This window comes from Myodes glareolus, chromosome 11, assembly GCF_982192425.1.
Source record: "Myodes glareolus chromosome 11, mMyoGla1.1, whole genome shotgun sequence".
NCBI lineage: Eukaryota > Metazoa > Chordata > Mammalia > Rodentia > Cricetidae > Myodes > Myodes glareolus.
In genome coordinates this window covers 72,731,412-72,742,437 of record NC_142036.1, presented here as the reverse complement: position 1 = coordinate 72,742,437, position 11,026 = coordinate 72,731,412, and the positions used below count along the sequence as shown (strand labels likewise).

The 11,026-nt window shown below is 39.3% G+C and overlaps 1 long non-coding RNA gene across 1 annotated transcript; it reads right to left on the bottom strand.

The window, feature by feature from the left end:
• Positions 1-542: 542 nt before the first annotated feature.
• LOC146892424 (uncharacterized) lies at positions 543-9,843 on the bottom strand. Its single transcript, XR_015004339.2, has 3 exons — positions 9,772-9,843; positions 6,933-7,064; positions 543-2,455 (listed from the first exon to the last, which is right to left on the bottom strand). It is a non-coding gene; the product is annotated as an uncharacterized LOC146892424 (long non-coding RNA).
• Positions 9,844-11,026: the final 1,183 nt, after the last annotated feature.

Below are 11,026 nucleotides of genomic sequence, written 5' to 3'. Positions count from 1 at the left end.
GGCACACATATCATCCCCGCACTGGGGATGGGGAGACAGCAGGGGCGTGAGATTGAGACCAGCGTGAGCTACAGAGTGAAGCCCTGTCTCAAGAGTTCTGAAGGCAAATCAGAAGTAATCTTCATCCATAGTAAGAAATTATGTAAAATTAAAAGGTGTATAAGCAATCTCCTATGACTGGGCTTGATATCAGATACAGTATTCTTCTGTTGGGGTGATTATTACTTATTATTTTAAAGTTTATTAGAAATTATGACAGCACTACATGCTATAGCAAATATGTGTATGTATACATTAAATATATCTAAATATATATACTATATATATCACGCAGATACAGGTGCTACATGTATATATGTACTTTTTGATTCCTATTTAATGTTTAAAAATAGATTCTTAAACATTTTTGACAGATTTAAATCCATTTATAACACTGTATTTGTAATACACTCTTAGTGTGCAACCATCCAAAACACCACAGAAGATTCCCACCCCAATGTCCACCCTAAACTGATGATTCACATATTTGTAGAATCCCTGACTCTAATGAAGGCAGAACTCATTACTTGATTCTGACCGATAAATATGGCAAAGGGAAGGATGCAATATCCCTTTCATGGTTATCATGCGTGATATAAGGTTGCATTAGCAGACTGGAGAGAGAAAGATTGCCCTGCAGGCTTTGAAACTTCAAGCCACCGCGTGGCAAGGAACACGGGCAGCCTCTAAGACTCTGAGAAAGAGTTCAACAGTCAGGAAAAGGCTTGCAGCTGCAAAGAAATTCGCCAGCACCTGAATGAGCTTGGAAGTAGATTTATTCCCCAGGTGAGCCTCAGATGAGAACACAGCCAGCCCACATGTGCATCGCGACGAGGCCAAGAGGCAGAATCCAGCAATACTCTGTGGAGAAGTCTAACCTATAGAAACCACAGAAGTGTGTGCCGTTGTCTTAGCTGCTAAGTTTGTCTCTAGACAGTAGTATGCTTTATAAATCCTCCTTTCTTGTTTGTACTTTTTAAATTTTTCTCAAGTGTTATAATAGGACTTTCTTTGCTTTTAAAATCAAAAAATGTTATTTTCAACAAATCATCTGGAAGCAAGAAACTAAGTCTGCTCTTCAATTTTTTTAAACCGATTTTGAATGTGGCAAAAGAATGTTTTTTAAAGTGTACAATGAAAATATAGCATGAAGATTACCCCAGATTTTTATTTTTTAAATTATCTTAACGGAATATTTTATTTAAATTATGTTCACATAGACTGCTTCTGAAATTTTAAGCTTTCTATATTTAATAATGCCTGCTGGGAGGGGAAAAAAAGAAATCATACTTTAAAATTCTTTCCTTCCAATTTTGACCATGACTTAAAACGGAAAAAGTTATGTTGATCGTGCCTGAATGCTCTCGTTTTAGAGGCCATTATGCACTCTAAATGCTCTGTTGGCATTTTAATTCCATTTTACAAAATAAATCTCAACTGACAACAGAATAAAGCAAATTCTAAGTCAACTAAACGAAAAAGTGTCACCGAAAACAGAAAGAACTTTGCAAACTGATGCAACATTTCATATGGCTCCTGAACCGAAATTTCCAAAGTCTCAACAAGAAAAAACACTGTGTGTGCGTTGGGGGGAAGTATTGACAACTGAAACCCTGTCTACAACTTTCCGTCCACAGCCCGCAGCGATTCAACTGACTGCACTAACATAAACTCACTGTTACAGGAAGCGCTTGCCAGGGAGATTATAATTATGATTGCTAGAACTATTGCTTACCTCGGGAACGTACCAAAATTCCACCCGTCTGGCCACTAGATCATTCAATTTACCTTCGCTCAAGCCAGATACCTTAACTAAGCTCCTCAGATGATGGCTTTCTTTTTAGTATTTGCCTGGAAACTCAAGCTTTCGGGAACAAGGTTTGTTGGAGCTAACCAGGAATTACAAATTCTGAGGTAAATCCTGGAAACTTTACACATCTGCTACTGATACCCTTAGCAAGACTGTTCCCAAGACCGTGGATGCAGTGATCACCACACAGCAGTAACCAAGAAAACTGGCTTTGCTCTCTGAAGAAGGTATCTCAGCAGTGTTTTCAGGAAGCCAATGTTTGACAGTCTTAGAGTTGCCACCAACATGCACTGGAGTTCTGGTGACTGCAAAGGTCAAGACTAGGAACAAGAAAGCAGTATTCCTCAAAGACCTTGAACCCCTTCCTGGTACATCTTCTTGTTATAGAGGTGAGGTATACCAACATTGGGTTTGAACTTCAGTTTCCTTTCTTTCTTATAAAGTCTCCAAATATTGTTTATCTTTATTCCTAGAGCAGTATCTTAATCGCTTTTCTTTCTGTTGCTGTGATAAAATGCCATGACCAAAGGCCGCTTAAAAATGGAGTTTCTTTGGGCTGAGGGTTCCAGGGGAATAGGAGTCCATCATGGCAGCAAGGGGCAGGGGCTGGAAATTAAGAAAAGAATAAATGAAACAGAAAGAATGAACTGGAAGGGAGGCAAGACTATAAACTCTCGAAGCCCACTCCCGTTGATGCATTTTCTCTAGCAAGATTGCACCCTCTGTGCCTCCTCACACAGCACCATTAACAGAGACCAAGCGTTCAAACGCCTGGGCCTATGGGAGACGTTTCTCATTCAAACTACTACAAAAACCAAATATAGAAATTCTTTACCTGGCTTTACAAAACATTTTTGCCTAAGTGGAACGCTAATTACTACAATTTAATTTATCCATCTCCTCGGGTTTTCATGTTTAGCCATCAGAAGTTCCGTGGGAAGAGTAGAGTACGGGTCCAGGGTAGGACAGTTCATGGACCCGTTCCGAAGACGCAGACACTCAGACGATGTTTTCTTAGAGTAGCATCCTTCAGGCCAACTCTGCCTTGGGTCACTTTTCAAGACATCCTGGAAACTTTCCTCAGTCTTAAACTAAGTTCCTAAGAGTCTCTCCCTAACTTCTATCCATCAACAGGTTTGAACTGGCGGAAGAACAGCCAGGAGTCTACAGATACTGAAACCCTTTATTTACTTGTCCCACATAGCATTTACTGTGCTCATTTTACTCCGCTTATGAGCAAAACTGTTTGTTTGAAGGATGGGGTGGTTTGACTGAGAATGGCCCTCATAGGCACATAGATTTGAATACTTGGTCCCGCCCACCTTGGTGGAACTGTTTTGGAAAGATTAGGAGGTGTGGCCTTGTTGGAGGAGGTGCGTCACTGGGGGTGGGGATTGAGGCTTCAAAAGCCCATTCCCTTCCCAGTAGGTTCTCTCCCTGCCTCTGTGAGCTCTCAGCTGCTGTCCCAGTGCCTTGTCTGCCTGCCTGCTGCCAGGCTCCCCACCATCAAAGTCACAGACTCTGACCCTCCGAAACTGTAAGCCCCAGCAAACCTCTCTTCTACAAACTGCCTTGACCAATGATGTCCCTTCACAGCAATAAAAAAGTGACTGAGACAAAGGACATCACAGAGCGACCACAAAAAGTGTCATTGTGGTCTGGTTTTGTGATATGAAGAACTGCCCAAAGAATTCAGATTCTAATTATTTTTGCTAAAACATCCCGTGACTAATCAAAAGGAAAAAAAATTAAACTTATAACTCATTCTCTCCAAAATACCTCAAATCTCAGCATGAAACAAAAGACCTCTGTCCTACAAGTCTTTTCTCCGCTGTTCCTAAGTTTCCTTCAGCCCTTTCTTGCCTCCTGACCTACTTTCTCACCTTTCTAGCTTAGATGATAATGCTCAACATTCAATTATCTCCGGAATTAAACATACCTCAGAACAGGAAAAACCCTTATGGTTGATTTTCATTTTGGGCAGCATTCTACAGGAAGAACCATTGTCAAAGTCCTTCTCAAAGCCTAGGTAAGGTAGTAGTTCACAGAGGAATTTAGTATCATTTCGAAAAACAAATGCAAACCCCCAATATACACAGCAACTGGTTCATGACCCATCCAGCAGGCCAGGTTATTTATGGGTCTCGAGGAGGCATCGCCTGAAAATAATGGGGGGCGAAAGGGAAAGGGAACCAAGCGCGTAAAGAAAGACAAAGTCAGTCTGAGATGCGTCAAGGCTCCGTTTATTGCTGGCACAGTTTTATTTTTATAAGGCAGTTTTTGCAGGGAGGGGGTGAGGGCAGAGGGGAATGGAAAACTACCAAGCCCCAGGTGTCCAGGTCAAAGAGGAAGTAACTGTTTTGCTTCTATAATCTATATGGCACATCTTGCGGTCAAACTGCTGTGAAAACTATGCCACAGCTGTCTGTGCTTCTCTGCAGCAGACTGGTTATGTAACAAAGGTGTGAAAATATGAAGGAGGTGTGAAAAGTTGGTCAGCTCCTCTGGCCTGGGGATCTTTTGGTCCCTCACAGGTTCAAAGACATCAAATGTAAAAATTGGGTATAAGAAATAAAATAGGTGGCTGGAGAGACGGCTCAGTGGTTAAAAGCATTGGCTTGCTCTTCCAGAGGTCCTGAGTTCAGTTCCCAGCAACCACATAGTGACTCATGATCATCCGTAATGAGGTCTGGTGCCCTCTTCTGGCTTGTAGACAGAACATTGTATGCATAATAAATAAAAATCTTTAAAAATATATAAGTAAATCTTTAAAAAGTCAACTAATATAGAAAGATTGTGAATGAAACTTAAGGACCCTAATTATACACACACACACATACACACACACACACACACACATACACACACACACATACACACACACACATACACACACACACATATCTTGATGAGTTAAGAAAAGCAGCAAATAGTATGAGGTATTTTATAAGCACAAAAAAAAATCACTTTGCATAAAAATGCATCTGACTTAAGCGTCTAGGTTCCGGAGTTCCTCCTAGCAGTAACTTGACAGTCACCACTATATCCTTCCAAAAAGCTGAGCAGACTGAAAACACGACTCTTCTGTGCTCCTTAACACACATGGAGAAAGACAAACTGCGGCTTCTCAGTCTGGAAAGACAGGCATACAAATCCTGTGGCCACGGCATTCCAGAGCAGAAACTCAGCAGTGCCCCACAATTTGAGGTAACCAAGCAAGCTTTGGACCCAAGCATGGCAAAGATAATGAAATTACCAAACAGGGAACTAAAAGCCATTGTTAATGATTAAGAGCTCTAAACATGCTCAATGGAAAGCAGCAATGAGTAGGAAGATGCAAAATCCAAGAAAACAAGAGAAACTTAGGATAGAAACATCTAGAGCAGCAAGATGGCTCATAAGTAAAAGGGCTTCCTATGAAAGCTTAATGACCCCATGTAAAGACGGAAAGAATCAGTTCCACCAAGTTGTTCTCTGACCTGCACATAAGTGCCATTGCATGTATACCCACCCCTCCCCACTCCCTCACACACATACACACACATGCACATACATACACATCATATATATAACACACATCACACACTCACATGCACAGAGAGACACATACACACAAACACTAATAAAGTTTAAAAAATTTGAAACTTCCAAAACTGAAAAGCAAAGAGAACCAAGATAAGCAAACAAAAAGAAAATACTATCCAAGAACTGGGACAGCTACAAAGGATGTCTATCATAACATGAGTGCAATGAAGAAAGGGAGGAAAAATGAAGAAGTGTTTTAGATAATAATGACTGAGAATTTTCCCAAATTAATGCCAAACATGAAACTATGAATACAAGAGGCTTAGGCATCCCAAGGCAGAATAAATGCAAAATAAACAAGCAGAACAATACATACAGGCATGTCATAATCAAACAATAGAAAACTAAAGACGAAGAAAGTCCCAAAGAAAGGCGAAAAGGAAATTATTTTGTTTACAAAATATCAATAAGAACTAAATCTGAAAAAAAAAGAATTGAATCTGACTTCTCACTAGAAAGCATGCAAGCAAGAGGGAACAGAGGTATTTAAAGAACTAGGGGGAAAACATTCCAATCTAAAGCACTATACCCTAAAACATGCTTCAAGGCTGAGACAGGAATGAAGACCTCCTCAGACAAGACACAGCCCAGCATGCTTGCTCTCAGCAGACTTGTCTCCCAGGAATCATTAAAACAAATCCTTTTAAGTCGAGAAAATTACAAAGACCATAAACTAACATCTGCTGAGAAATAATAGGAAAGAATAATAAAAAAGAAATAATCTGGGAGAATAATAGGAAACACAAACTTTCATTTTCCTTATCCTTGATTGGTCAACAGACAAAAGTCTATCAAAACAACCACAGTAATAATATGTTTAATTGCATGTACACATACATGCCTTGAGTGTGCTCAGAACCAAACAATATTGATGGCCATTATATAATAAGACACAGGATGAGAGACATAAGATTATTTTGTTCTGTTACACTATATATAATAACTTCCAGAGAGTGATATAGTAGCATCATATGGATTTGTAGGATAACAGGAGAGGGGTGAGGGCAGGTTTTAATAAAAGACAGAGAAGAGAATCTTATAGTATGCTCAGTTAAAACTTAATGGGTAGGGAGCAGGGGGTGGACAGAGAGCCGGCTCGGTGGGTTAAATGCACCAGCCACCAAGCCTGATGACCTGAGTTTGAGGCCCAGAACATACATGGTGGAAGTAGAGAATTGGTTACTGTAGGTTATCCTCTGACCTCCACACATGTGCCGTGACACTTACCTACCACACACAGGTGAATAAATAAATATAAAACTTTAACTAAATAAATGTACTGTGCTGTTGGGGACTGCAGACCCTAAGACCCCGAACTTTCTATGACTCTTTGTCTGCCAGAGTGAACAACTTGTTTTCCTGTGCTTGCAGCTGCCCTGAGCACGAGACCCTCAGGAGTTCCTGGTGGCAGGGGAGTGGTTTCTGGTGGGTTTGCAGCTGAAAAATCCCGAGAGCTAGGGCATGGCCATTAGTTAAGGAGAGCCCTATATAAGCTGACCTGGAACATAATAAAATTGGCATTCTTGTTTCAAGAGTGGCCCGTGTCTCTGTGTGTTTTTCAATCTTCAGCCCCTCTCCTGACTCGCGAACCATCCTGTAGTGCAGGCGCTTCAACGTGCTTCTTAAAAAACTAAGAAAAAAAAAAACAGAAAACTATTGAAATCAAAACTACAAGAACAAGAGCAAAAATATGAAGCAGTAACAAGCATGGTAGACGACACTCTGTCTGTCTGAGCATGACCAGTCTGGGTGGACTAATTTAAAGAGGATTGTCAGAGTAGAAAAAAAGAAAAACAAAACCTAACTACATGCTGTCTAAAACAAACAAACAAAAAGATCTTTAAATACATACTAGTTGAAAACAAACTTATGGAGAAAATAGACAATACACTAGATTTTAGGAGTGAACCTAAATTATTCCAATCTCAGACAAAGTTGATTTCGAAGTAAGCAAAGAGGTCAACGATGGAGAAGATTGCTACCTAATATTGGGGTCCATTTCCTGAGACATGACAATGTGCATTTAACAGCAGCCCAGTAAGCTACGTAAAGCAAAAACTCATGAAACTGCAGAGGAAATGGACTGACCCACTCTTATGGTTGGAGGTCAACTTATCTGTCGCAAAACCAGACAGGTGCAGTGGTATAAAACCAGAAAGGACATGGCTGAATGCAATAATCACCTGGATTACTCATTAAGTACAGATCACTACATTCAGGAACACATCTTAACAAATTTTAAAAAAGAAGAAATGAAATAAATCTCTCCTCAGGCCACAAATTAACAACAGAAAAACAACTGGGAGTTCCCAAAGTACATATCAATTGAATAATAAGCTTTTTAAGGAGTGGGCCATAGGTTGAAAAAATTAAATTTTTGAGTGATGTGAAGGTTAAAAAGCACATAAATAAATAAACATTTTTAATTGTGTAATTTAGTATGCATACACTGTGCTTAGAGGGAATCCAAAGCACTGAATGCATACATTAAAAAGATATGAAAGATCGAAGTACCAGTAATCTAAGCTTCGCCTTGGGAAATTATTAAAAGAACAGAAACTTAAATCCAAAGTAAGCATAAGAAAATTCATTAGTAATAGTTAACGAAATAATAATTAAAACAAAGATGTCAATAAAATTAAAAGCAAAAAAAGTGAACAAAACCAAAGGCTGATCTTTTAGAAAGATGGATAAAATCGGCAGCCTCAGCCAGGCTGAGAAAATGAAAGAGAGGATACACATCATGGGTACCAGGAGGAAAAGACAGCATGCAGGTCCCAGGGGCGTTGAAAAGACAGTAAAGATGCTGTAAAGCTGTATGCCCACAAATCTGATAAAAATAGGTAGAATGGGCCAACTCCTAGAACAACATTTTCTGCTAGAATTTACACAGGGCAATCGAAACAGGTCCTGTTTGTTAAAGAAATTGGATCAGTAATGAAGACCCTTTCTAAACAGAAAGCCGCAGGTCCAGGCGGGCTCGATGGTGAGTATATGCAAAATTAGCTCAATATTCAAAACCATTTGAGGTAATTGGTCAATAAGATAAGAAAAAACACACATTCATATGAATAAATGAAATATTACAAGTCTAACATTTATAGGAAACAAAGAAACTTTGAGCAAACTAGCAAGAACAGCCACCCACCTCAACCTGGTAGGAACATCTACAGAAACCTACAGCTAACGAGACATTCTGCAGAGGAACTCAAGGCTTCCTCACCACGGTCACTGTGACCCTTCTCATTAGCCTTCTACAACATCATATCAAAAGGCCTGCTAGTGCAAAACAACAGTCCATCAAATTAAACAGAAAAGATGGGAAAAAACTGCCTTCATTACTAGATATCATGATAACTGACACAGAAGAATGAAACAACAAAACACTAATAACTGTCCAGACCAAAGTTGCAAGCTACAATGACAGACAAAGTCAGTAACTTCTCCATATTTCAGCAAAGAACAAGGAAAAATGTGAGATGAAAATATAATAGATCCACAAATGGAACATATACGTGTAAATCTAACAAGGCAAATGCAAAATATGTAAGACAACTACAGAACTCTGATGAAAAACACCAAAGTACTATCTATGTAAATGAGGCAATGCCCCATGTTCATGGTAGGAAGACTCAATGCTGCCAAGATGTCAGTTCTTCCCAACTTCAATCTATAGATTTGAGGTGATTCCAAACAAAATCCCAGCAATGTGGTTTATGGATATACATATTTCTGCCTATACATATTGACACAGAGAGATAGTATTCAAGGGTCAACACAATATCAAAGGGAGCAATGTTAAGAAGAAGAACACTTTATGACTTCAGTTCTTGCTAGAATGGATGATAATCAGTTGACTTGGAATAACTAAAGGTATGGGCAAATAAATAAGAGGAACAGCATCTGAGAAAACCCTAAAATATGCACACATAAATACAGTCAACCAAGGCAATCCTTTAGTAAAATATCATACTTTCAACAAATTTTGCTGAAACAACTGACCATTTGCATATAAAAATAAACCTTACATAGTTCACAAAAACTAACTCAAAATGAATTATGGAACTAAATGTAAAATGCAAAACTACAAAACTCCTGGAAGATAACGCTGAAGGAAATTTAGATAACTTTATATATAGTAATGACTTTTCAATAGAATAGCAAAAGAATGAATGAAGACTCCATATGCCAAGTGGCTAAAACTTAAAACTCCCCAGAGGAATGTGTGACTCTAGGGCACCAACTAAGGTGAACCATGGTCTACAGGGCTTTTAAATGCCAACATAATGAATCCTTCCTATATATAATGAGCACAAAGATCTCATTCTCAGACTTACGTCTTTTAGTTAAGGCTGTCTCCGATGCTGGTAGCCTGTTTGTGCAAGTGGAAGAACAACCATAGAGGAATGGGGAACTCCAGAAACGAAACCACGTACACCCACTTACCTTTCTGTGCACTTTATTTTGGCCATTATTCCCGGAAACTCTTGCCGAGGGAAGTGAAGTTACAAATAACGTAATTCAAACAGTAGATTGCTCAATTTGTCCTTGCTACAATAAGCACCTGATTCAGGACAGTAAGCAGTTCAACCAGGCTCATCAAATTACTATTGACTCTTTAAACATCACCAAAACCTTCAGCTCATTGTACCTACCAATATAAAACTACATTGTAATTTTACCCAGCCCTCTCACCAAACCCCACACACTGAAAGCCCTGTTTTATACCAGAACCTCAAACCCTCATATATACCCTACCTCTTCTTTTCACACTTCAAGATGCCATTAAAACTATGTGGAAGTCATGATCCTGGGAGCTGGGAGGATGGCTCAGAAGTTAAGGGCACCAGATGCTCTTTCAAAGGATTTCAACTTGATTCCCAACAAGCACAAGGTGGCTCACAAAGATTTGTAGCTTCAGTTTCAAGGAAATTGAGGCCCTTTTCATGCACATTAGATGTGCATGTTCTATGCAGACAAAACATGCATGCAATAAAGTAAATAAACAGTTGTTATCTCCTGTAACACCATAAGCCAGAAACTCAGCCAACTTTATTAATAGCCTACTTTGGTGGTGTTTTGCAAGAACCAAAGGTGAAAGAGTAGAAAGCTGGAAATGAAATCTTCTCATTAACAACAACAACAACAAAAACCTACTGAACTGACCTATAGTTGCCAGTGAATGAGCACAAATTATGTGACTGGCATAGAGGTCATCATTTTAGGTGCTAAGCCTCCTTATTGTAAAGTGAGCTGCAAAGTCTCCATTCTCATGAGCCAGGTCATGTACTCATTACAGAAAAGTATGTGGATAGATAGATGAACACGCGAAGTGGTAGAAGCCCTAGAGGCAGTGTACTGGTGCTTCATGGTCCTAAAGAAGATAGAGTATGAAAATAGACATTTAAGACAGTACTTCCAAAACTTCTCTTGGGGCATAGGAAGAAATTTTATTTATTAGGTCAAAAAGTCTCCAGTCGTTCAAAAGAATGAACTAGTTTAGTTCATCCATTTGGGGGAAGAAAAGAATTAAGAAAAGTAAGAAAACTCAGCAAAGTAAGAGCCAAGAGAGAAAATCATAAAGAACACAGA